This window comes from Megalobrama amblycephala, linkage group LG22 (assembly GCF_018812025.1).
Source record: "Megalobrama amblycephala isolate DHTTF-2021 linkage group LG22, ASM1881202v1, whole genome shotgun sequence".
NCBI classification, from domain to species: domain Eukaryota; kingdom Metazoa; phylum Chordata; class Actinopteri; order Cypriniformes; family Xenocyprididae; genus Megalobrama; species Megalobrama amblycephala.
In genome coordinates, this window is record NC_063065.1 from 18,793,135 (window position 1) to 18,820,715 (window position 27,581).

The 27,581-nt window shown below is 38.3% G+C and overlaps 1 long non-coding RNA gene across 1 annotated transcript in view; it reads left to right on the plus strand.

The window, feature by feature from the left end:
* LOC125258130 overlaps positions 1–27,581 on the plus strand; it is a 75,455-nt gene that overhangs the window by 1,274 nt on the left and 46,600 nt on the right. Inside the window, exons 2-3 of the long non-coding RNA XR_007182537.1 lie at positions 4,545–4,766; positions 6,383–6,496. This is a non-coding gene — a long non-coding RNA (uncharacterized LOC125258130). The remainder of the gene's footprint in view (positions 1–4,544; positions 4,767–6,382; positions 6,497–27,581) is intronic.

Sequence of the window (27,581 nt, forward strand, 5' to 3'; positions counted from 1 at the left end):
TTTTGAAGCCTAAATAAAGTGGTCAGATATAAAAGGCTAACAGTAGGCTATAAACGGACTACAACACACCATGGTCGCGGATCAACATCGTCACCACCAAGCTTCCTCAAACTGTATTTAAAAAACAACTTTATTTAAAAACATGTTCGCTGATTTTGATCTGCGCTGTTATTACTTATCCACTTTTTCATGAGAAATGTTGTCCAAATGTCCCGTTTTTGATGATGACGTCTAAAGTTCCCGCCAAAGGAAGTAGTCACGCAAAACGTGAAAGTATTTAGAGGCTTTGTTAACCACAGACCTTATTTCAGGCGATTTAGCAAAAACCCATTCAAAAAACCCATAGACTTTACGGCGTTGGAACCGGAAGTCCTAAAATGCTAACTCGCTTCCGGGTTTTGCCTACAAAAATGCGTCATCCCTGAGGCACTCTATTGGTGCAATTTGCTTGTTACGATTCTCTGATTGGTATAGATTTCTTTCCAGAATCATGGGTAATGTAGTTTTTCACCAAGAATTCTAGTTAAACACAATTATTTAATAATAAGTTGAATTAATGCAGGATGATGGCTTCAACAAAATCATATACCAATGATTAACAACCCCATAGCTCCCAGTAGGTCTGTCTTTAAATATTTATAAAATGTTGTTAAAAATCAGTTCCTCTATGGAGAAAATTAATGGAACCCGACTGATGCAGTCTTTTGGCCAAGACAACTTTTTGTTATACTCTATTTGGTGTCTGATTAGAAATGATAGATAATTGCTATGCTGTGTACAGTATTTATTATTAATCATTTAGGGATGCAACGATACCAGTATCGGTATCGGGCCGATTCCAAGCTCATGTACTTGTACTCGTAAAAATACCCCCGATACCAAAGACGGATACCTCACGTGACGTAACTGACAGAATTTTCCGTGCAGAGAGACACCGGCGGCAGCAGCAGAAACAATGCCAGCCTCAGAGGTGTGGAAATACTTCAAAATTAATGATGACAACCCACACATTGCACACTGCATGCTTTCAATCATGGAATCACGCTGAATGACACAGACCAAAAGCGCTCGATCTCGTGTGCACTCTCTTTCTTGCGCACAATCCTAGTTCTCTCGGACAGCGCGCTATCAGTTTTCTTTGCGCCTGAATGGTCAAATGCACACATAGTTGTCAAAATGTCCATCGTGTGGAGTATTTCACATAAATACAGTCAGGATATGTGTCACTATCCATGGATTCGGTCTTAAAGGGACAGTAGCCTAATTAAATATTTGTCATTAATGTTAATAAAACAACAAAAGATGTTAAATAAATGTATACATGGTAAATAAACCTACTGTATATGAAAAACAAGTTTATTTAATTTGTATCTCTATAGTATTTGTTGTATTGTTTGTAAATTTTTTTTTTATATAACAACAATTATATATATTGGTAATTATGTATCGGCGAGTACCAGAAAAAAAGTATCAATACTCGTACTCGGTCCTTAAAAAATGGTATCTGTGCATCCTTAATAAAAATATTATCACATTATATTACTGAAGTCAAATAATAACGGTCAAATATTTTCCATTCTTTATGTTTTAGTTAGCTGTTGGTTAACAAGCTATCAGCTTGGTCTACTAGCTTAGCATAGTGCTAAATGGTTAAGAAAAGCTCTTTTGATGAACTAGAACAAGATACCGCACTACGTTTTTGACTTTGGGGAAGGGGGTTCTGGTTCTGCAGGGGATCTTGTACTTGTCAAGCAATTATTAGCTGTTTCGAAAGGTCAGCGTGTAATGGGGTCAAAGCTGAAATTGTTGTAGCTTGATGCTTTGCTCTATAAAGTACAATGCACTGGGGAATGTTGAGTCATCTGAGTAAATTTTCAGTCTTCAACACCTCTGCCTATAACTTCTAATTTCAACACTGTTGAATCCCACCAAAAAGACACAATAAAATAATAGCAAACAGCAGATGACACCTTTTCACAGAAAAACAAACAGTTTTTGGTGAAGAGCCACATAACCAATAAAGAGGTTAAACGGCCACTGGTTTCACTGAAATTCATTTTGGGGGAATTCTGCTGAAGAGCAGAGAGAGAGAGAGACTGTGAGAGTCAACCTTGACAGCCAAACCACAATGCCCTTACACATTGCAACCCCACCTCTCCAGGGTGTACTCTTCTAAGAATGACAACGGCTATCTGCTGATACCCCCTCAACACTCTGACACTTGCAGACCCACTTCCTCTAATTCGTTGTCTTAATCAGTGAAGCTTTCCTGCAACAGTTAATCAATTATGTCAAAACTTCAACGGCTTTGCTCTGTAACAGTAAGGAATGCCATAATCGTGGTTTGCTTTGAGGAAAGGGTGGTATAATGTTATAAAATGGTATGAAGAAAATTTACTACTGAGGTACTACTCTTGCTTTAAGTTTACATAATCTGGAGTGTTAAATCAGATGATCATCATGATTGCTAATTCACAAACTGCTCCTTTTAAAGTATAAGACCTCAATATGCAGAAAAAAATTAAACGTGAAGTGTGTCATTTTTGTGTCAAAATAATACCCCTGAGACAGTTTTATCTAAGCCATTTGTAGGTTAACTTCCTAGTAAAGTATAAAAACTGGTTTGCTGCATTATCAAAACGCTACTCTGTAATACAACCAGCATTGGCTGAACCAATAGCAGGAGTCTTGGCCCAACCAATATTGGATGGGGTGAGTGTTTGAAATCACACTTCACCTTTAATTTGATGCAAATAAAAACAAAGCTGTGAGGGACAGATATAAAGTCACACATTTCATTTTACAAAATATATATATATATATATATATATATATAATATATATTTATATATTACCAATGGTGTGAGTTTGTGGTGGGGCAAACTGTTATCTGACCAATATCAGACAGGGAGAGTTTTCTGTCAGGGAAACCATTTTGAAAACAATCATTATTTTTACAAATTCCACTTGATGTTGCATGTGGCACAGAAATTACATTCTTCAAATTTAATTTGACACAAATAAAAACAGCTGTGAGGAATAGACATACAGTCTGTTTAGTAAGTCTTAAACATTTCATTTTAAGATTTGTCACCTGAAAAATGTTTGGAAAAACGTGGTTCGACAGAGAGTTGTCAAAAGTACTGACTTCGGTACCAATCAGTACTGAAATTTTAAAAATGTGATTCTTTGAGTGCTGTTGAGCAGATTCTTAAACACCTCTGATTGGCTATTGTGTTCTCGCTCTCATCGGATATGTCTGTGATTGGCTACAATGATCAACGCATGGCAACGTTTGAAAGCACACGGAAGTGTTCGAATTTTGAAAGCGTTTTGAAAGCAGGAGTGGGAGCGTTTGAAAGCAGGCATCTTATCAGCAGACTGGTCCGTGATAGATGCCTGCTTTCAAACGCTCCCATGTGTATCTGTGTAAGTGCTCGGTGAAGAGCGTCATTGATGACTATTTACAATGTTTTTGCAATGTTGATCATTGAAGCCAATCACAGACGTATCTGATGAGCCGTGAACACAATGGCCAATCAGAGGTGTTTACGAATCTGCTCAACAACGCTTGAAGAATCACATTTTTAAAATTTCATTACCGACTAGGTACCGAAGTCGGTACTTTTGACAACTATAGTTCGACAAAAAAATGCTGGGTTAAAAAAACCCAAGCTGGGTAAAATATGGACAAACCCAGCAGGTTGGGTTAAAGGGCACCTATTATGCCCTCTTTCACATGATGTAATATAAGTCTCTGGTATGGTCAAGTTTCAGCTTAAAATACCCCACAAATTTGCCCCTATTTGGGGGTGAGCAAAAACATGCCTTTTACTATATTAATATATTGCTGGCTAAAAAAATAAATCCAAAATTGGTTGAAAAAATGGCTGGGTAAAAACAACCCAATCCTTGGTTTTGTCCATATTTAACCCAGCAGTTTTTAGAGTGTACAATACATTATGAATTTACTTCTGTCCTTTACAGCTGTCCTTTTTTTCTTTGTGTCAAATTAAATATAGCATCTACCCAGATTTAGATTCATAGAGTGGTCTTTTTTTGGCCAATGATTGATCGTGTATACTTGTGTTTGTCAGTGTTTTTGCTGCTGTGCCTCTATTTAGCTTAATTTTTTTTTGTCAGTTAATGACGTGCACAGACTAATTACAGCTCAGGTAAACAGTAGTACATCATTATATCTGTCTAGGGAAGCAGGAAAAGTTTCCAAAATGACGTGCGTGTAGGCTTTCGACAGACAGCCAATATACCTCACAGCTTCTTTAAGGCCTCTAATCGCACAGCTTTTGTCCTCCAGAAGGTCACAGAAGTGTTAAATACTTCCACACATTATTATTTTTCATTGCACTAAAGGTCGGTAGCTGAGCATGAATAATACTATCTGGGATTTAATTGAGGCATTTATAAACCAAGCAATAAGTTAAATGGCAATAGACAGTCAATCGCATACTTGACTTGGTCTTATTCACTATTTAATGAAGATCTGTTTCCTTTGAGTCCAATAACAAGTTTTCTTCCCTCTTCAGGGAACAGAGAGTGAACATCAGATCTTTCCCACCATCCATCTTGCACCAGTATGAGGTTTCTTCAAAGACTTCAAAGACCAGCCCAGAACATGTTCAGATGAGTGATCTTCCTAAACCTGGCCAGGCTCAACCAGTCTCAGCTCAACCCTGCCTGACCTTGCATGCCTTTTTCACACCAGCTGTCAGCGCACACACAAACGCCCTGCCAGCTTGCTAACAGGGGTGTGTTTTCATGTGTGCCATATGATTTAGATGCGACAAGAGCTAAATCTTCTCCATCCCTTTCATGGGTCAGAGATGCCTCTCATCCATGACCCTGAGAATTTGTCATCTATGCTGCCTCTTCTACTCCCAGACAGTTTGTCATTTAGTTAAGGAAATACAAGTGGTCACGCTCAGCTTGTGCCCTGTAATCTTATCTTGAAGAGGCCTGTGTTTAAAGAAAAACTTTAGGAGCTGTGACACCAATCAGACCCACCCAGACACCTCCTGTCTCAGATGTTCTAGTTACAGTAAAGGTGTAATTATAAAGGAAGCAATTGCTATTAAAAATTTAGGTCTTGTTTTCCTATTAATTGGAAACTGCTACTGTATTCATTTGTTTAATGTAGGACTTCACTTTTAATTATATGCTTAAAGGGTTAGTTCACCCAAAAATGAAAATTCTGTCAGTAATTACTCACCCCCATGTCGTTCAAAACCCCTAAGACATTTGTTCATCTTTGGAACACAAAAGAATATATTTTTAATGAAAATCTGAGAGCTTTCTGTCCCTCCATTGACATCCTACGCAACTTACCATTTTCAAGCCCCAGAAAGGTAATAAAGACATCATTAAAGTAATCCATGTGACTCCAGTAGTTTAACCTTAATTTTATGAAGCGACACAAGTGCTTTGTTTGCGGGTTATTGGAGATTATATTTTGTAAATAAAGTGGTAAATTATGTTTGTTTTTGCTCAAACAAAGTACCTGCATCGCTTCATTTGTGTTCCAATGATGAACGAAAGTCTTACGGGTTTGGAACGATATGAGGGTGAGTAATTAGTGACAGAATTTTCATTTTTGGGTGAACTAACCCTTCAATGTGCCAAAAATGTCTTTCTTTTCTTTTTTTTCTTTTTCTTTTTTTTTTTTTTTTTTTTGTCTCCCATTCAGTTATGAATTAAATACCATGATAGCATATATTTTCTATTCAAAATGAAGTTTGAAGTAAAGAATGTACTGGTTGTTCTTTTGTATTAAATTAAAATTAACATGACAAAAGCCTTACTCAAACTCAAACTCAGACTCAAAAAGGACAATAAAAACATGAAAAGTATAATAAAATTGGTCCACATGATTCTGTGCAATATTCCATGTCTTCTGGAAACATAATTATAGCCTTATTTAAAATCTTCGGAACAAAAAGTGTGAAATTTTGACAACCACCACATTTGTCAGCATTTCTCTCTTTTTGTTACACAGTAGAAAGAAAGTATTACAGGTTTAGATAAACATGAGATGAAGTAAAGGATCACAAAATTTTAATTTTCAGGTCATCTATTTCTTAAATCTTTATCTCTGCTGTTTGCATGGCTTATTACAGGCATAAAAAGACAAATGTAAATGTGAAATTGTATCCTAGGTGACAACAAGCAACCTGGATCCTTGTATCCGTCAATGCAATTTGTCTTGCATGCACTGATACAGATACAGTTTCTATTTTTGACCTGCTATGCAGCTACTTCAAATTTTAGAAAAATCATATATGATTTGATTGTTATGCATGTTTAGTCCTTTTATAGAATATAACCGAGTGTTACATTAAAGCCAGACATTTCTGGTCTCTTGTTACAGATACCTGCCTGATCCACATGGAGAAAATCCAGTTCTCAAGGAATACAATCTTGAGGCATAAGAAAGAACAGCATGCAAGGAACAAAGAAAAGATGAGCCACTCAACTCTAAAAGGTTTGCCCTTCCATTCATAACTTCACCAATATATATTTATATTTGTATAGTTGTAGGTACACAGGTATTTTGTGTTTGAGACCTCTCATTCAATGCAAGCTGTTCCTTCAATATTAGCTATTTCTTCAATACATGGATGTCATAGTAGTGGCTTGAATCGTAGGTAAAAGTCTGAGTATTTCTTCACACTGTGGTTCGGAAGAAGGCAGCGACAGTTACTTGTCATATAAATCTTTGGGAGAGACCTTGATGACTGTGGAAACCGTGTCTTGCGGCACAAGGGCAGCCATTTTGGATCTCGGTCACATCCGATTTCATGAATGGACCACTGTAGGTAATGAAGGATGTGTGAAATCAGAAAGAAGCCAGCTCCCTAAAGCCGGAGAGGGTCTGGCTTGTGGATGGGCCTTCCTGTTTGGTGGTTGTCTCACTACTGGCTCTGTGTCCTGTAAGTTAACAGTTTCTTTCAGAAAAGAGGATGTTAGACCACAGGGGGAAGTGTGAAAAGGAACTGTATCATTCGAAAAAAGTCAGGGAGGGGGATTCAAAAAGTGAAGCGCAAGCAGAGTTTAATCGTATGTACAATTATTAAAAGAGTGAATTGTGAAATTCAAGACTATATGATAACATACTTCCACCTTATGGTTCCTTTGTGTGTATTATGAAATATTGCTGAGCTCATTCATGTACTGTATCATGCAATTGGGCTCTGAGGTTTGTGCAACACTTCCCAACAAACCTATGAAGCAACTATTCATTGATTAACTATAATTCTCTCATATTTTGAAAGCAGCACTGCAGATTTTACTTGTGTAACTCTTGTTAGCATTATAACCGTGTGTGCTGTAAGGTTATACTTTTGTGTTCTTGAACATTCATTTAGTTGGTATTTTGATTTTCTAATCTGACTATAGAATATGAGACAAAAAGTTGGCTTACATGACCAGCATTCAGGTTATTTTCTTGACTCCTCAACCCCCAGGGTACAGACAATTAAACCCACCCTGAGGTTTTTAGCATGAAATGCTCTGGAAGGTTTGTGAATTTTTTCTACCACTACTCTTGAAATATACATTCACATGGCTGCATCTCAATGCAATTAGGCATGTAGACATGGTCAAGATGATCTGCTAAAGTTCAAACTGAGAATCAGAATGGAGAAGAAAGGTGATTTTGAATATGGCATAGTTGTTGGTGCCAGACAGGCTGGTCTGAGTATTTCAGAAACTGCTGATCTACTGCGATTTTCATGCAGAACCATCTCTAGGGTTTACAGAGAATGGTTTGAAAAAGAGAAAATATCTAGTGTGTGGCAGTTATGTGGGCTAAAATGCCATGTTGATGTCAGAGGAGAATGACAAGACTGGTTCCAGCCAATAGAAAGGCAACAGTAACTCAAATAACTACTTGTTATACCGAGGTCTGCAGAAGAGCATCTCTGAACACACAACATGTCAGACCTTGAAGCAGATGAGCTACAGCAGAAGACCACACTGGGCACCACACCTGTCAGCTAAGAACAGGAAACTGAGGCTACAATTCACACTGGCTCACCAAAATTAGACAATAGAAGATTGAAAAACCGTTGCCTGTTCTGATGAGTCTTGATTTGTGCTGCGACATTCAGATGGTATGGTCAGAATTTGTCGTAAAACATAAAACATGGATCCATCCTGACTTGTATCAGTGGTTCAGGCTGCTGCTGGTGGTGTAATGGTGTGGGAAATAATTTCTTGACACACTTCTTGGGCCCCTTAGTACCAAATGAGCATCGTTTAAACGCCACAGCCTATCTAAGTATTGATGCTGATCGTGTCCATCCCTTTATGTCCACAGTGAGTCCATCTTCTGATGGATACTTCCAGCAGGATAACATGCCATGTCACAAAGCTCAAATAATGTCAAACTGGATTCTTGAACATGACAATGAGTTTGATTTACTCAAATGGCCTTCACAGTGTCTAGATCTCAATCCAGTAGAGCACCTTTGGGATGTGGTGGAATGGGAGATTCACATCATGGATTGCAGCTGACAAATCTGCAGCAACTGCATTTAGGCAAAAGAATTTAGCCAAAAAGGGTTCAACCTGGTATTAGCAAGGTGTACCTAATAAAGTGGCTGGTGAGTGTCTAAAAGACAATTAAAGGGTTAATTCACCCAAAAATGAAATTTCTGTCTTTAACTACTCACTCTCCTCCCCGTCATTCTCCTACGCTGTTTATGTTCAGCACTTCCAGGTTCTACGTCAGAACGCCAGCACATTATTGGCTGGCTCCTGCCTCAGCATCACAAGCATGCATCGTGCTGCTCACATGAAAAGGTTCAGCCAATACTGAGTCGGCATTCTGAACGTGAACAGCATGAGAATGACAGGGGGGAGATGGAATTGTTGAATAAAGTTATTTTTGTTTTGTTTTTGCGTACAAAAAGTATTCTCGCCGCTTCATAACATTAAGGTTGAACCACTGTAGTCACATGGACTATTTTAACAATGTCTTTTCTACCTTTCTGGGCCTTTAAAGGTGCAATGACATTGGTGCCTATGTGTGGTTCAGATAGCTCTTGAATTTCTTAAATATCTTTGTCAATTTGTGTTCCGAAGATGATTTTACAGGTCTTATGGGTTTGGAATGACACGAGGGTGAGTACTTAATGACAGAAATTTAATTTTTGGGTGAACTAACCCTTTAACAGTCAGCCACAGTCAGTATTGTTGCAGTGCAAAGGAGTTCTTGATTCTCCTGAATGAGTTTTTTTTTTTTTTTTTTTTTTTTTTTTTTGCAATTTAAAACAGGCTGTTTTATATACGCTACCATTCAATAATCTAGGTTCAGTACAATTTTTTTTATGCTTTTTTTTTAGTCTTTTGTTACCCAAGGCTGCATTTATTTTGATAAAAAATACAGTTACAGTAATATAATATTACAGTAAAATTAATATTGTGAAATATTATTTCTATTTAAAATAGAATTTATGGGGTTGGGATTATTTGATGATCAGTTCAGTTTCCTTACTAAGAAAAATCTTTTTCTTTAAAAAGAAATCTTTTTTTTATGCCTACACTGCCTAGTCCTAGTGCTGCGTTTAAGAGGGGGGGGGGGGGTGGGGGGGGTGGGGGGGGGGGGGGGTGGTTAATACTTAATACTTAAAACTTAATATGATGAACTTCCACACAAATATACATTTACCTAAATATACATTTGGGGCCTGCAGGTGGAGTAGTCGCACCAACTTTGTTCATTCTCTTTCTACTTCTTTCTATATGTTTCTCTATCTCTATCTCTCTCACTCTGTCTCTGTCTATCAGTCTCTCTGCTCTATAGGGAGTCGGGAGTCTGTAAAACTCTGATTCAGCGCTTACACATACATTCAGTCACTCAGTGAAGTAACACACACAAATGAAACTGATGCTTTACACACATCAGTGTGAAATCTCCATAAGTCACATAGGGACTCATAACACAGCACTGATATTCTGTCATTTACATTATAGTGTCAGCTGCTATGAGATCTGTCCTCACTTGGCCTCATGTATGTGATATCTTGAACGGTTTAATTAATGCTGCCAAAGCAACCATGTGTGAAATATATGATGGATAAATAGTGTAGTAGTGTACAAACCCGATTCCAAAAAAGTTGGGACACTGTACAAATTGTGAATAAAAACAGAATGCAATGGGTGCAAAGTTTCAAATTTCAATATTTTTTTCAGAATACAACATAGATGACAAATGTTTAAACTGAGAAAATGTATAATTTTAAGGGAAAAATAAGTTGATTTTAAATTTCATGGCATCAACACATCTCAAAAAAGTTGGGACAAGGCCATGTTTACGACTGTGTGGCATCCCCTCTTCTTTTTATAACAGTCTGCAAACGTCTGGGGACTGAGGAGACAAGTTGCTCAAGTTTAGGAATAGGAATGTTGTCCCATTCTTGTCTAATACAGGCTTCTAGTTGCTCAACTGTCTTAGGTCTTCTTTGTCGCATCTTCCTCTTTATGATGCGGCAAATGTTTTCTATGGGTGAAAGATCTGGACTGCAGGCTGGCCATTTCAGTACCCGGATCCTTCTTATACGCAGCCATGATGTTGTAATTGATGCAGTATGTGGTCTGGCATTGTCATGTTGGAAAATGCAAGGTCTTCCCTGAAAAAGATGACGTCTGGATGAGAGCATATGTTATTCTAGAACTTGGATATACCTTTCATCATTGATGGTGCCTTTCCAGATGTGTAAGCTGCCCATGCCACACGCACTCATGCAACCCCATACCATCAGAGATGCAGGCTTCTGAACTGAGCACTGATAACAACTTGGGTTGTCCTTGTCCTCTTTAGTCCGGATGACATGGTGTCCCAGTTTTCCAAAAAGAACTTCAAATTTTGATTCGTCTGACCACAGAACAGTTTTCCACTTTGCCTCATTTAAGAGCCTTGGCCCAGAGAAAACGCCTGCGCTTCTGGATCATGTTTAGATATGGCTTCTTTTTTGACCTATAGAGTTTTAGCCGGCAACGGTGGATGGCACGGTGGATTGTGTTCACCGACAATGTTTTCTGGAAGTATTCCTGAGCCCATTTTGTGATTTCCATTACAGTAGCATTCCTGTATGTGATGCAGTGCCGTCTAAGGGCCCGAAGATCACGGGCATCCAGTATGGTTTTCCGGCCTTGACCCTTACGCACAGAGATTGTTCCAGATTCTCTGAATCTTTGGATGATATTATGCACTGTAGATGATGATAACTTCAAACTCTTTGCAATTTTTCTCTGAGAAACTCCTTTCTGATATTGCTCCACTATTTTTCGCCGCAGCATTGGAGGAATTGGTGATCCTCTGCCCATGTTGACTTCTGAGAGACACTGCCACTCTGAGAGGCTCTTTTTATACCCAATCATGTTGCCAATTGACCTAATAAGTTGCAAATTGGTCCTCCAGCTGTTCCTTTTATGTACATTTAACTTTTCCGGCCTCTTATTGCTACCTGTCCCAACTTTTTTGGAATGTGTAGCTCTCATGAAATCCAAAATGAGCCAATATTCTGCATGACATTTCAAAATGTCTCACTTTCAACATTAGATATGTTATCTATATTCTATTGTAAATAAATTATAAGTTTATGAAATTTGTAAATTATTGCATTCCTTTTTTATTCACAATTTGCACAGTGTCCCAACTTTTTTGGAATCGGGTTTGTAAGTAGAGCTGCTGTCACAGTTTGCTGATGCATTGCTATAGTTGTACATGTTAGCAGTTGTATATTTCAAATTGTAAATGTGATTTTGCTGTCTGATTGTAGTAATCATACAACAATACCAGTGTAGCTTGATTACTGAAACTATAATGACTTTTATGAGCTTGTTCTTTTAATGAATGGTTAAAATTTTTTTTTACCGAGTTACAGATTTAAATCAGTCTGAAACACTGATCTGTATAATTGTGATATCCTAATGCAGGTATTTCCAAACTTTTCTTGTCAGTCGTACCCTTCTGACATAAAATACTTCCCTGAGTTTGATTTTTGAGTGAAAACACAGTGAAAGTGTAAGAATAGAAAAGCTAAACACACATAACTAGTGAGACAGACTAAATGACAGATAAGATGTGAAAAGGAGGGTGAGAGATTGTTCAAAGAAAGACAACTAAGGCACCTTTTATAGTGGTATACTATAGTTTCATCTAATGCTGCATCTCAGCCACACCTCATCCCTGCATCACAGCAGTGAGCATGAATAATGCAGTCAATGGTGTGTCGACACGCTCATCGCATGGTTTATTCATCACTGCCGGTGATGTCGTAGGCCACAGCTCTGTCAAAACGTTGATTTCGTCTGAGATGGCCGAGCCTTATCACTGTATGTCATTCCAGAGACTGTTAGTTTGACCTCAGAGTCCCTTTGTATCCCTCTCCAGGGAGATTTGGTGTGACTTTACTGTCCCTTTCAGCATGAAGGATCAGAGGCTTCTGAGGGCAGAGGAGTCACGCATGTATTTATACAGCAAAGCTCAAAGTCAATATCTGCTGTCACTCCTCCCAAAGTCAATGGCGTGATGGAGAATCTATCGAATTTTCTCTAACTCCAGGGTCAAATCCCAATGGAATATTCTGAAATGCTGAAGACACAGAAGGTGAAGCTGACTCAGTAGTCAAACAATCTGCACTCTCAGAATTCCACCATCATTTACAAAGTTACACATCCGTTGTCTCTATGAATGTTTATTTATTAATTTGGCATAAATAAATTAATAATCATTCTTAGTTACCGATAGTGTAGTAATGGCAACTCAGTTTTAGCAAATAATTAAATCTATTGCACAGAATTCTGCAGATTTTACCTCACAAAACAGTGCAGAAAATCTAAAGAAAATGTAGGGACCTAGTCATCATCTGTCAAACAGTGCTAAAATCAAGAAAAGAGATTGAATAATTAGATTTGTTTTTCTTAAAGCTGCAGTCTGTATGTTTTTTTTATTATTATTATTATTAAAAATGATCATAACCAGCCAGTGTTCAAAACTATCTCCTTACCTTCCTTACCCCGATTCACAACGGTAAGCTTGTAATAATGTTTTTTAATATGAGAGGAACTGGTAGGTTATCACGGGAAATACGAGTTTGCCTTTGTGCCATTATGTCTTTATACATAAATAAGGAGTCCTGGACGCTGGACGTGGCAGATCATTTGAAGACTCTTTTACAGCAGCTTTAATAATTAAGCTTGTCTTTTTGATGGTGGATTGTAATCAAGAGCGGTAAAGACGACCATCATCATTGACAAAAGGTGAATCACCAGTAGTAAAAAGACTTCGTACTGCTAAATGGCTAACAGGAAAAAAGAGAATGCGACCAGGTCCGTGCGAAACAAGAATAAAAATATAGGCAGGGCTTTTGAAAGGTGGCATGAACTGTGAACTGTTTTGAATGGGTTAAAAACGGACGCAGATAGCTTTTTTTCTGCTGGACAGGTAAGACATTTTAATGGTTTATTGGGTAGATAATGCTTATTAGATAACGCTAATACACGCTAAATACACAGTCTCGCAATGATGATGTTGTTAACATTAACAATTTGAGAACAAAGTATAACAACAATAATTTGCACGGTTTAACATGATATGAGCTAACTTTGCAATCGTTAGATTTAATCACCATTAGATTTATTGTAGATTTTTTTTTCAGTTCAGTGGTGTCAGTTAGTGCAGTGACTGACAGCATACTCCTCAAAACATTAGATTCATTCACACTGAGTCGTGCCATAAAATGATAATTTCGCAACTAACTGCAATTGCAGGTTTCAAACAGAGATGGCGACAAAGAGGCAAAACTTACGGACTGCAGCTTTAAGGAAATGTGACTCTTGTTTGTGAAAAAAATAGCTGTGATTTGAGGTATGATAATATGTGTGAGGTTTGTTCAAATCCATAAACTAAATATGAGCAATATTAAAATGGATGCGTGGCTTAGCAATTACCACATAAACTGGACTAGATTTAGAAAAACTGAAGAAGTTTCAAAAAAGTAATGAGGTAAATTTCAACTTTATTTCTTGTGATTGAGACTTTATATCTTGCAGTTGTGACTTTCTCTTGTAATTTGCAACTTTCTCATCTCAAAATGGGATTTTATATCTCACAATGTAACTTTTTATCTTACAGTTGAGACTTTATTTCTCAATATTGTTTTCTTGATAAATATTTATTTTTTGAAACTGCAACTGACAATTTTTTTTTCAAACATTATCCGACTAATTACCTTTCTTATTTAATTTTATACCTGTATTATTGAGAACAGGTATACAGAAGGTAAACAGATTGAAAGCTAAAGAATTCATAACATGTCTACATTTAGTTCAACTGACCACTAGTAAACTAACAACCAGCTGCAGCTTAATATTTTGTACACTCGGTATCCGCATGACTGGTTTCAAAACAAACACTCATTCCTTGTTTAAAAACAGAACGCAGCTTCCAATGGCACTGCTTTGGCTTTAAAGGTTGACAAAGCAAATTTATCACATGACAGTTTATCTATCCCATCATGCACTGTTCTCTGCTGTGATTAATGGTGACATGGATGAGTTCACGTCAATAGGGCAGCAACAGGTGTCTAGACATTGGTGTGTGTGTGTAAGCATGTACAGATGCACACAGAGATGCTCCCTTACACGCAACCACTCCGAGTTTTCTTCCAGATCTCGTTTAAATGACGACAGCCGTGTTGTTATTTTGCATTATGTAACATGCAAGTAGTTTGTTTATACACAACAAATGCTGCCAACGATCCTTGACCTCCACACTTAACCGCCACACTGGGAATACAAACAAACCAAAAAATCAGGGACATCTAAACACATACAAAACAAAGTGTAGTTTCTAGTGTGTTAAAAAATGTCAAAGGTTAAACACCAGACCCCAAATGTTTTGTCAGTCAAACCCTTTTGATGTAAAATATTTACTTCCTGAAATTTCAATAATTTATAATAGAACACATTTGCACGTTCACTGGTTCTCTTCTGTCAGTTGATGGTCACATGACATGCATGTAAACAAAATGCAATTAAAAAATATTTTTAGTATTGTCAGGGATATCTGGACCAGTTCGTTATTATTTTCATTTTCATGCACTTTCAGTTTGTTTTCATCAATCACGTGTTTCTTTGTCTGTATACACAAAAGTTTTGTATTGTATCGGCATTTCGTCCAGATGGATCCGGCGTTTTGGGAGCCTGAAACCACTATTTTTTGAAACCGGGTCCCACAGTGGATTAATCTGAAAAGGACACCCTTGCGTTTTCATGTGTACAGCCAATCTATATATTTTGTGAAATGATGATGTCATCACCCCACGTCTCATCCCTAGTCAGACACGGCTACGTCACGTCACCGCAGCAACAACAAAAATGGCGGACTAAATGCTTTTGTTCATGCTGCAGAAGCTACTGAGCCTATTAGCTTTACTAAAGTAAAGCTTTATTACTAAGCTTTACTAAAGTTTGTATACAGCGTGAAAGGTTTATGCATATGCTCCAAGTCTTCTTCTCCGTTTTTAATGTATCTCTGTGGCAAAATTACAGTGCCACATACCAGTCTGGCATGTATACTACATTGTTTTGAGTTGGTTTCAGTGGTTTTGTGCGTATGCAGATATTTCTTGAGACGACTCTGTGTTTACGGATAGGGAAAGATCGGATAGGGAAATCTCTGGCTTCATGTGAATGTGGCCTTAGTTTCCCACCAGTCATCAGTTGTCATGGACATTCATCTAATCATCACACCTGTTCATTATCATCTCATTATCATGTATTTAGGTTGGTCTGTTTCACCCTTTAGTTGTTGGTGGTTTTTCCGTCTTCATGTGTGTAGACACGCTGTTTCTTTGTCTTTATCTTTGTGGATTACCTGAGTTAATTTTCATTAAAGAACCCTTTTGTTTATTGAAACTAGTGATGCAAAGTCCGATTCATTTCCGTGAACCGGTTCTTTTCGGACAGTTTGGCTCAATGAACTGGTTCAAAAAGCCGTTTCAGGTTCCTGACGTCATCATGCTATGACGCGACTATGCATTTCTTTTCAAGGTGCGTTCACGCGGCCTTGTAATTCCTGTAGTTATGAGATTCTAGCTTGTAAAAAGCGTTCACGTCCTCGTAGAGCTCATAATTACAGCTTGTAAGCTGGGAGTTTTCTGAAAGCTCCCAGGTGTACCACGTGGCTGCTGTACCACCTGACCGCTGTAGATTCACTTAGGCGTTGATAGTGCTGCCATCGAAACGCGTAATTCCCAGTCCAAGGACCAAAAGGACGTGAACAGCTCCGAATATAACGTCATATAACGTATATCAATGAAACGTTCAAATAAAGTCATTTGTGTCAAGGCATATTGTAACATTCAAATAAAAAGTTATTTGTGTGAATGCATATTGCTGATTATTGTTTGTTTGTGTCACAGTTTCATTGGATCGCGGATCCTTTATTTCGGATACGACTGACCAATATTGATTAGCCTAGGCCTACATCTTGGATAAGATTCGCAACTACAGCACACATTTATGCTCAAACGCAGATATGTTCTACATGTCTAAAGTATAGAAAGAATTAAAGGGATAGTTCACCCAAAAATGAAAATTTGATGTTTATCTGCTTACCCCCAGGGCATCCAAGATGTAGGTGACTTTGTCTCTTCAGTAGAACAGAAATTATGATTTTTAACTCCAACCGTTGATGTCTGTCAGTCTTATAATGCGAGTGAATGATCACACAGTTTATAAGAGTCAATAAACACGCATAGACAAATCCAAATTACTGCGGCTCGTGACGACACATTGATGTCCTAATACACGAAACGATCGGTTTGTGCGAGAAACCGAACAGTATTTATATAATGTCTGATCGCGCTCTGACAACGGAAGTGATGTCTGGCACTCATTGAAGTATAGAGGGTATGCACGTGACATCAGCATCGACCGTTATGACTGCGGTCATGCCCACTGAGTGGCACAAAGACTGAGCGGCAGCATTGGTTTTCAGCGTGAATGCCGCGAAAAACACATCCAAAACGTGAAAGAGCTTTGCGATTGACTGTACAAATAGCTTTGACACAAAACCTGAGGTATATATTTAAAAACTGCCGAAAACTACAGGAAAAAAAGAAGCAAATGGATTGCTGCAATTTACAGACAAAACTGGACTCCAGGCAGAGAAACATGGATTTGCAGTTATCATTTTGTATCAAATTGTTGGATTTTGAGGTAAAATCATACCGTTTATATTGTATTGTTATATATTGACAACTCATCAATTATTCCATCTTATATTCTGCATAATTGGGTGTTTTTAAATAAACATTGACAAAAACTATACAAGTTTTAGGGCTGGACAACATGACGATATATAACATTGATATAAGTGATTACTCGGATTTAAACCTACCTATATTGTAGTTATATAAAATATTCACAGGCAGATTTGCTTTATGTATTTCCCCGGTGTCGAAATCGCATATAAATGTCAGGAAACATGATTCCTGGCTGCATGTTAATATCCATGGATTAGGTTTATTTGACACGCTGTAAGGAACACTTTGGAGCTCAACCTTTAGTGTAATTGTTTGTTTTTTCGCAGTTTCCCCTATTAAATCCAGTCATGCAGCAGGTTCTTTTACCACTCAGTCCAGCTGAGGGAGCGCGTTCCGGCGGAAAAGTGACGTCGATGCATACCCTCTATATCCGTTGTCAGAGCGCGATCAGACATCACCAAGCGAATGTTGAACGCAGTTGGACATAGTGGTGTATTAGAGGTAAAAAATGATATAAATACTGTTCGTTTTCTCACACAAACCGGTCGTTTCGTGTCTTAGGACATCAATGTGCCGTCACGAGCCGCAGGGTTTAATTTGGATTCGTCTGTGCATGTTTATTGACTCTTATAGATTGTGTGACCATTCACTCTTATTATTTGACTGACAGACGGCAGCGGTTGGAGTTAAAGGATTAGTTCACTTTTAAATACACTTTTCCTGATCAATTTACTCACCCCCATGTCATCCAAGATGTTCATGTCTTTCTCTCTTCAGTCGAAAAAAACGAAACTGGCGGCGTGTTCGTTCCGTAAGTAGAATAGGGAAGGCGTAGAACATTCAGCGTAAGCGCTATGAACAATGCGGAAGCGGAAAGTACGTTCAAGGCGATATTTTGTTTATAAAGCATAAACGGTTGTATTTTTTTTGAAAATGACCGATCGATTCGCTAGATAAGATCCTTATTACTCATCTGTTATCATTTAAAGCCCTTGAAGCTGCACTGAAACTGTCATTTTGACCTTCAATCTGTTGGTAGCCATTGAAATCCACTGTAAGGAGAAAAAACCTGGAATGTTTTCCTCAAAACACTTCGTTTCTTTTCGACTGACGAAAGAAAGACATGAACATCTTGGATGACATGGGGGTGAATAAATGTATCAGGAAAAGTATATTTAAAAGTGGACTTATCCTTTAAAAATCATAATTTGTGTTCTACTGAAGAAACAAAGTCACCTACATCTTGGATGCCGTGGGGGTAAGCAGATAAATAGCCTATCAAATTTTCATTTTTGGGTAAACTATCCCTTTAACTCATTGATTTCACATACCTTAAAATATAATCTACTTGTATAATAAACTATAGTGAAATGTATTTATCTCTCGACAAAAAAGGTTTTTGCAGGTTTTAATAAAATGTTATTTAATAACAGTAGTCATAATAAGCATATTTCAAGTACGTGCCTCAGGCTTGCATGGTATCGTCAACTCACTCATCAGACTCCTCTGTAATCCTCTGCAAACTTCGACAGCTGGTTGAACCAGCTCATTCCGTTCTTTTTGAGTAGGACGTGCTACTTTGGCTTGTGCGTCTTGCGTCATCAGCCTGAAACTGAAGTTCGATTCAGTTTGATTAGTGAACTGTCTCGACCGGTTACTTCCTATGAACCGGTTTCAACCGGCTCAAAAGTACGAATTATGAATGAAATATTGAAAAGGCAAAAACTTAATGAATGTTTGAATTTGAAATGCTCTAGTCTAGTAAATTCATCTAGACCTTAGGGGGGTTTGTATATTTTGCAAACTCAAGCGAAGAAGTTTCACATTTCACTGCTTTCCAAAGTTCAAGTTTGGTGAACTCTGACCTGTGAATTTGGATCACTTGAAGACATGTGACCAATAGAAGTTTGATACTCTGCCTTTACATGGCAAAAAATGTATTTCTTAAATTTTTTTGTCTTGTTTTCAGTCCAAATATCTAAAAATTCTTAAATCAAGAAGCATTTTCTAGAAATTTTCAAGTAAAAATTGTCTTGTTTTCAGAAAAAAGTTGTTCCTTAAAACAAGCAAAATAATCTGCCAATGTAAGCAAACTAAACTTGTTTTCGGTTTGAAATAAGATTATTTTGCTTACCCCATTGGCAGATTATTTTGGAAAATATTTAAGGAAAACTCACTTAATTTTGACTTTTTTTTCCTGAAAACAAGACAATAATTTTTACTTGTCTAGAAAATGCTTCTGGATTTAAGAATTTTTAGATATATGGTCTAGAAACAAGACAAAATCTCTCAGTAAGAAAAGCATTTTTTGCAGTGTAGCTCAATTAAAAGAACACTAACTTTAAATCTGCTGAATTGCAGTAGAGTAGATTGCATATTTTTACATTTTTGATGTTATATGTTTAAGTTTTTAAAAATGACATTGCAGAGTGTGACGTCATTTTGCCACTGTTGCAGTGTCCATAAACATTTTATGTGCTGAAAAGACTAGTGTGACCGCGGCTTTAGTCTGGGTCATTGGGGGTCTGATATTGGTCTGGGTCTTATGGGCTCTGGTACTGATTCAGATCTGAGTCTTGGAGGGTCTGGTGAGCAATTTTGTTAGAGACTGAATCTTTTCACAGCTTGAATCTGTACTGGCACCTGTGAGAGAGTGCTCAGTTTGTACATGACTCATTATTCATCAGATCATAATACTGCTTCAATGAAAGTGCGAATGACTTGCTTTCTTACTAGAGCATGAGTCTCTACACTCAGCTGTCATTTGGCCTACTGTAAACTCTCAACTCTCACCTACATGTCTTAAACGGGCACAGCATGTTTGTGTAGAGTTTAGATTACTGGCAGTGTTGATATATTGATTGTAAAGCCGGAAACTTGAACAAAGTGATAGTGAATATAGGCCACAAACGAGGTGTGTTTGTATTGGTAACAAATGAGGGTTAATGGAACCACAAAGCAGAAAGCCTGTATTTACAATACAAACATCATCGGTGAATCAGACGGATGATATTTTCTGCTTTATTTCAGTCATTTACGAGTTTATTTGACAACATTAGTGACAGACTGCGTTTTTATCGATGCATGAGTGGACAGACAAATGAGGGAGATGAGCAGTGAAAAGAAGGAAGGGTGAAAGGGGCAAGCAGATCAAAAGGTACAGTAAATACAGATAAACAAAGCCACCTGCTGAAAAAAAAGATTCTGTTTGTTTTTGAGTCATATTTTTAGATTACACATGCATAATCACAAGCTTCCCTTCAGGGTCAGCCAGTAACACAACCATGTGTCATTTCGCACACAGGATCAGATATTTTTTTCTGTGATATTCAACAACATTTCGCAGATACTGTTGATAGTTTGATCCTGGGATTGAGTAGGAATTTCAAAAGATACACACACTTTTGATATAATAAAAACATATTGAAAACATTAGCCTGTTTCATTGTTTATACATAGGTATTTGTATGTATCATTTAAACAAAAACAAACTTGGTACTTTTTGGATAGCTAAAACATAATATGGACATATTTAGATTAAGCTGAAACGTACAATGTAGACATATTGACAGCATCTACAACGTTAGCAGTATTATGTATGTACAATGGATACAAAAAAAAAAAAAAATAGCTGAATTTATTAAAATAACCCCATTCAAAAGTTTGGGAACCCTTGGGTTTTAATACTGTGTGTGGTTACCTTATGATCCATGGCTGTTTTTTTGTTTTGTGATGGTTGTTCATGAGTCTCTTGTTTTGTCCTGATCAGTTAAACTGAGCTCTGTTCTTCAGAAAAATCCTGCAGATTCTTCAGTTTTCCAGCATCTTTTGCATATTTGAACCCTTTCCAGCAGTGACTGTATGATTTTGAGATCCATCTTTTCACGCTGAGGACAATTGAGGGACTCAAACACAACTATTAAAAAAGGTTCAAACATTCACTGATGCTCCAGAAGGAAACACGGTGCAATAAGATCTGGGGGGTGAAAACTTTTGAACAGGATGAAGATGTCCACATTTTTCTTATTTTGTTGAAATATATATTTTATTTCATTTAGTACTGCCCATCGGAAGCAACAGAAGATACTTGCATGTTTCCCAGAAGAAAAATTAAGTACAATTTATCTTGATCTTCAAATTCAAAAAGTTTTCACCCCCCGGCTCTTAATGCATCGTGTTTCCTTCTGTTGTTTTGGTTTACATGTCTTTGATTTTGTAGTTTGTTTCATGTTGCTTGTTTTTGTCTTGCTCCTCATGTTCTCCCTTAGTCCATGTGTCATGTTCTCATTGGTTCTCTTGTTCCTTGTGTTACTTCCCCATTGGTTGTCCTAGTCATGTGTTCTATCAGTTCTTGTATTTATAGCCATTGTCTTCCCCATGTTCCTTTGTCATGTATTGTAAATGTAACCTGCTGTCGGTGAGTGTTCATGTCAAGTCTGTTCATGTCAAGTCTGTTCATGTCAAGTCTGTTCATGTCAAGTCTGTTCATGTCAAGTCTGTTCATGTCAAGTCTTGTTCATGTCAAGTCTGTTCATGTCAAGTCTGTTCAGGTCAAGTCTGTTCAGGTCAAGTCTGTTCAGGTCAAGTCAAGTCTGCTCTCGTCAAGTCAAGCCAAGTCACGTCTTGACATGAACCCAGCAGTAGCTTTAAGTTTGCGGCAGGAGGATCGTCCCCTGGAGGACTATGTCATGGACTTTTGCGAACTTTGTCATCAAGTAGACATCAATGACATTGCCCTTAAGGGCATTTTTTGCAATGGACTTACAGACCATTTGAATTATTTGATGCCTGTGAGCACTGTGCCATGGACTCTTGCCCAGTATATGGAGTTCGCCTTTTTATTGACGGGTTTTTCATTTACTGTGGGTGTCGCAGATGAGGAGCCCCGCAATCCCACAGTACCTGCCACGCCAGGGCCTGTTCACGCCATGCCTGATCACACCATGCCAGTAACGCCAGGACCTGCTCCCACCATGCCTGCCATGCCAGGGCCTGCTCCCGCCATGCCTGCCATGCCAGGGCCTTCTCCCGCCTTGCCATGCCACAGCTGCCTTACCAGAGCCTCGCCATTCCATGCCAGAGCCTCCCACGCCATGGCCATGCCCAGGTCCTCCTATTCCCCTGCATGGGCCTGGCCCACCATCCCTCCCCCAAGACCACCCTCCTGGACTGTAGTTTTTTTGTTTCATGTTGGGCGTCAGGAGCCGCCCTTAGAGGGGGGGATCTGTCACAGGTGTTTTGGTTTTGTGTTCATGTTTTGGTTTTCATGTCTTTTATTTTGTAGTTTGTTTCATGTTGCTTGTTTTTGTCATGCTTCCTTTGCTCCTCATGTTCTCCCTTAGTCCATGTGTCATGTTCTCATTGGTTCTCTTGTTCCTTGTGTCACTTCCCCATTGGTTGTCCTAGTCACGTGTCCTAGTCCTTGTATTTATAGCCATTGTCTTCCCCATGTTCCTTTGTCATGTATTGTAAATGTAACCTGCTGTCGGTGAGTGTTTTTATCAAGTCTGTTCTGGTCAAGTCTGTTCTGGTCAAGTCTGTTCTGGTCAAGTCTGTTCTGGTCAAGTCTGTTCTGGTCAAGTCTGTTCTGGTCAAGTCTGTTCTGTTCTGGTCAAGTCTGTTCTGGCCTAGTCAAGTCAAGCCAAGTCAAGTCACGTCTTTGTTTTTGTTCATGTTCATGTTTGTATTTTGTATTTTGGGTTATCATTAAACTGCACTTGGGTTCCAACTACATTCGCCTCCAGTGGACTCCTCTGTTACAACTATTTGTAAACATCTTTTATGTAAAATATCTTACTCAGGACAGTACTAAACAAAAAATAACATGCATTTTGTATGATCTCTCTTGTTTTGTTAAAAATTTTCACATTTTCACAGATTCTGAAAGGGGTTCGCAAACTATGATATAGTTACATTTTCAACTATATAACTATATATATATATATATATATATATATATATATATTAGTTACACTTTTCAACTATATTAAAAACAAAGCGGGGGAAAAAATACATTGAATTTTAGTTACAATATATACTGTACCTGTTATGGATTGTAGTAAACACGTGTACAAAGACGAAGATCTGCGCGCTCGCAAATCTTGTCATTGTAACAAACAAAGTGCAGACAATATGTAAACAAGTGATTCGTTGTGCAGTCTGCTACATTGATTGTAATGAAACTTTGTGAGGTCGCGATTAACTAAAATGAGTGACAGCTTTTTATTGATTATAGTGGAAATTCTCTTTGCTCGTTTCTGCAATGCCAAATCATTCGTGCAGTAGCCTATGCTTGCTCTTCTGTTAAAATTAACAACGGTTTGTGAACGTAGGTGCTTTAATAACAAATAATTTATTGGGACTGTAACACATAACCTGAAACTATTTCATGGAAATCTATTTAAATGTTTTAAAGGGTAAGCACATCTCCTCAGCCTTATACCTGGAGTTGGTCCACCCTCCGCCTATAATAGACTCAAATGATTAATTCAATGAATTAAATATTCATAGATTAATTAAGAATTGGTAAACATTTGTATGTCTGTAAAGTTGTTCATAAGTAATGATTTTCATTTTTTCATTTTTTGTCATTTTTGCTGTCAGTACATCAGAATTGTACACTTGAGTTTTATGCAAACAGAAGTATATGTATATATATTTAATGTTTGATTAACATTAAAACATTGATAGCTGCACAGCAGGAATATTAGATTATGGATTAATCTTGGATTATGCAACAGACATTACACAGTTCAGTGTCTTCACACAGTTAATTAATAAACCTTTAGTTTCCTATATCTGCCTTTTTCATGTTATAGCCGATATGCCGATGGTTGATAAATATCGGCGGCCAATACATCGGTGCATCTCTGTATCTCTCTATATATGTGTGTGTGTGTGTGTGTGTGTGTGTGTGTATGTGATTGTGTGTAATTTAATGTAATAATCCATACGAATGGTAATGAGTTAACATTGAAAATACTGAGGTGTTGTATCACAATTTTTTCATTTGGTGCTCTTTCTGTTTGTGTACGTGATAGCTTTGTTTTGTCTCTCCTCATAGACAGTATTTGTCTTTGTCCGGCCATTGTAAAAACTTATAATTATCTTTCTGCCTTAGTGGCGTATGAAGAGGCCTCCATCATTGTCTCTCATTGCACATGAGCCTCAAGTGCTCCCCATGAGAATGCCTGAACACTCAAGAATGTCACGGTCTCTTTGAAATCGGGCAATGAAGGATCTCCTCATGCTTTTAACGTTCTTCAGGCAGGTCGGACAGAAACAACACCGGGCCGATTCCTTTGAAGATGGATTCTTTACCTGAGTCAGTGGTTTCCAAGGCAGCTGAGATATCATCCGTAGCATGAATAGATGGAGGACAGATACTTACCCTGAATAGTACAGCGTGTTTCATTTCAGCTTGTTATCTGGCATTATGAATGAGTGTGCATTAGTCTGGAGGGTTGTGTCCTGAACAGAGCTGCTAAGATGAATCATGAGTCTCAACAGAGTTTTCTAAAAGCCGTTGTGACTGCTTTGTCTATTTGCATAACATGCATAATTCATTAGAATAAATTTGCTCCCAAAAGGGCAAAAATTAATTAATCATTGATTGAATGAAAGAATAAACAGAACAATACATTCAGTAACTAAATATATTTTATTCCAGTGAATATTTTTCCTTGTGTGCAATTTCTGTGTAGACATAAGCTATTGAACATTTCCACCGCTACTGTCCAGGAAAAAAGATATAGTTCATTGAACACATGTTGATGTTTTGTGGGGTAAGTTGTCACAGTGCAACCTGATATTAAACAGCCTGTTATATTCTTTTCAGCAAAATGATGTGTAGTAGTCAAACAAGTAAATATCTAAGTTCACATACAAAAATAGCAACCTGTTATTAATCAATTAGATTGTATATTCCTATTCCTTATGATAAATCTAATGAAGTATTATAATGAATAAGACTTTTTATATATAATGAATGTAAATTAATTAAAATTGAATTGACTATATTATTATTATTATTATTATTATTATTATTATTATTATACTTTATTATGTTGTATAATATAATAAACCTAATATACTGTACATATCATCATATACTGTAAACCCGAATAAGTTGGCAAAACAAAAAATATATATCAATTTTCAACCGAGGCAATCGGTTACATCAAAATTTTTAAGTTAAGAGTATAAGTAAGCAGAACTGGCAGGTTTTTTTTGTACAACATTTTAATTGTTCTTAAATTGAAAAATTTGAGTAAACTAATTCACAAATTTAACTTTAAATTATCATGTAATCTCAATGTAAACATTTTTATTAGTGGAAACTTAGCTATAACTAGATAATACAGAAAATGCTAACTTGCTAATTTGCTAACATTAGCAATAGCATGGTATAGCACTTATAAACAGCAATATAAAACATTTATCATGAAACAGTTCAGTTTACTTAAAGGGGAGGTATAATGCTATTTCATGTATTCTGACTTATTTACACTGTTAAAAAGTTGGATTCTCATGCTAGACGTGGCCAAAGTTTCAAAACACGAGTTGGATGTATGATGGAGATTTTCTGTGCCAAAAATACTCCCCATAAATATCAGACTCTTTTTTTTTTTTTTTTTTTTTTTTGAGTATGTGCCTGTGTGACGTCATTATGGTCGGAACTCCTTGTAAGAGCACTTCTCCCGGAAGACGCGTGCACACGTCGACCAGAGCAAGAAAGCAAGAGCACGCCCATCAGCGTGCATTCAGCTTTACTGAAGTCGTCAGCAGCGCTGCACAGGCCACAGGATTTCATAAAGTACTGCGTATGGGGAAAGGTCTCCTTTTTCCCCGTTACTGAAGCCTTTTTGAATAACGCAGTGTCATTGGTTCACTCATAGACAAGTTGTTGAACCAATGACGGCGGGGCTTACGGCTATATAAGCAGACGTTTTGCCATAGGATTTCAGGTCATACGACTGAAGCGACGACACTGAAGCCGCAACCTCGTGGCACGGCATGTAACACAGTACTCTTTCCGTATCTCAGGGAACCAAGGTTACGTTAGTAACCGAGTATGTTCCCTTTCGATACTTCACTCATACTGCGTATGGGGAACGAATTCAACCGTGCCGTGCCACGGCAGGGAATGACTGAACTTGTCTTGGACACCACGAGGGAACCAGTGGACAAGTGAGAAGGCCAGAGCCGTCGAACCCATGTGTTACACTTGCAAAGGGGGAGCTAACTCCCAAAGTGGCACGAGGCGGAGCTCAATAGAGGCCGCTGAATCATACCGAGAGGACCCGAGCTTGTAAGGTCGGGATGTCCAAATTATAAAATCTGACAAAAGTGGACGGCGAGGACCAGCCGGCCGCCTCACATATGTCTTTGATCGAGACTCCACTGGCCATCAGCCCTAGCATCCTCTGGAAGAACTTCAGAGGGAGGTAGGCTTTGTTCCTGACTGAAGCCGTGAGCTGCTGAATGGCCAGGGCGCGCTCTGGTGAGACTACAGCCGTCATACGGACAGAGTCAAAAACTGCACCCAGGAACAAGATACATTGGCTGGGGAGCAGTGAGCTCTTGGCAAAGTTGATCCTGAGTCCCAGGCACTCCAAGTGGCTGAGGAGCACGGATCTGTGATGTTCTAGCTCGGCTTGTGACTGGGCCAGAATGAGCCAGTTGTCGAGATAATTCAGAACCCAGATTCCCATCTGTCTCAGTGGGGAAAGCGCCGCATTCATGCACTTGGTAAAAGTGCGAGGAGCTAGTGACAGCCCGAAGGGAAGGACTGTATATTGATAAGCCATGCCCTCGAATGCAAATCTCAAGAATCACCTGTGATGGGGGCTATCTGGATGTGAAAGTAAGCATCTTTCAGATCCAGTGAGCAGAACCAGTCCTCGGGGCAAACCTGCACGAGGATCTGCTTCAGCGTTAACATCTTGAACTATCTCATGAGGGAGAGGTTCAGGAGTCTGAGGTCTAAGATGGGTCTGAGACCGCCATCTTTGTTGGGGACGAGGAAGTAACGGCTGTAGAACCCCGATTCGCTCTCTGAGGGGGAGACTATTTCTATAGCTCCTTTCCTCAGCAGAGACATAACTTCGGCTCGGAGGACATGAGCGTCGTCCGTGCTCACTGAAGTGGGAAGCACCCCGCTGAAGCGCGGGGGCCTTCGGGCGAACTGCAGAGAGTAGCCTCGACTTATAGTCCCCAGAACCCATTTTGCCAGGCCTCGGCCCGCGTGACAAGGGGTTGAATGGCGTCGGATGACGGACCACCGAGAGG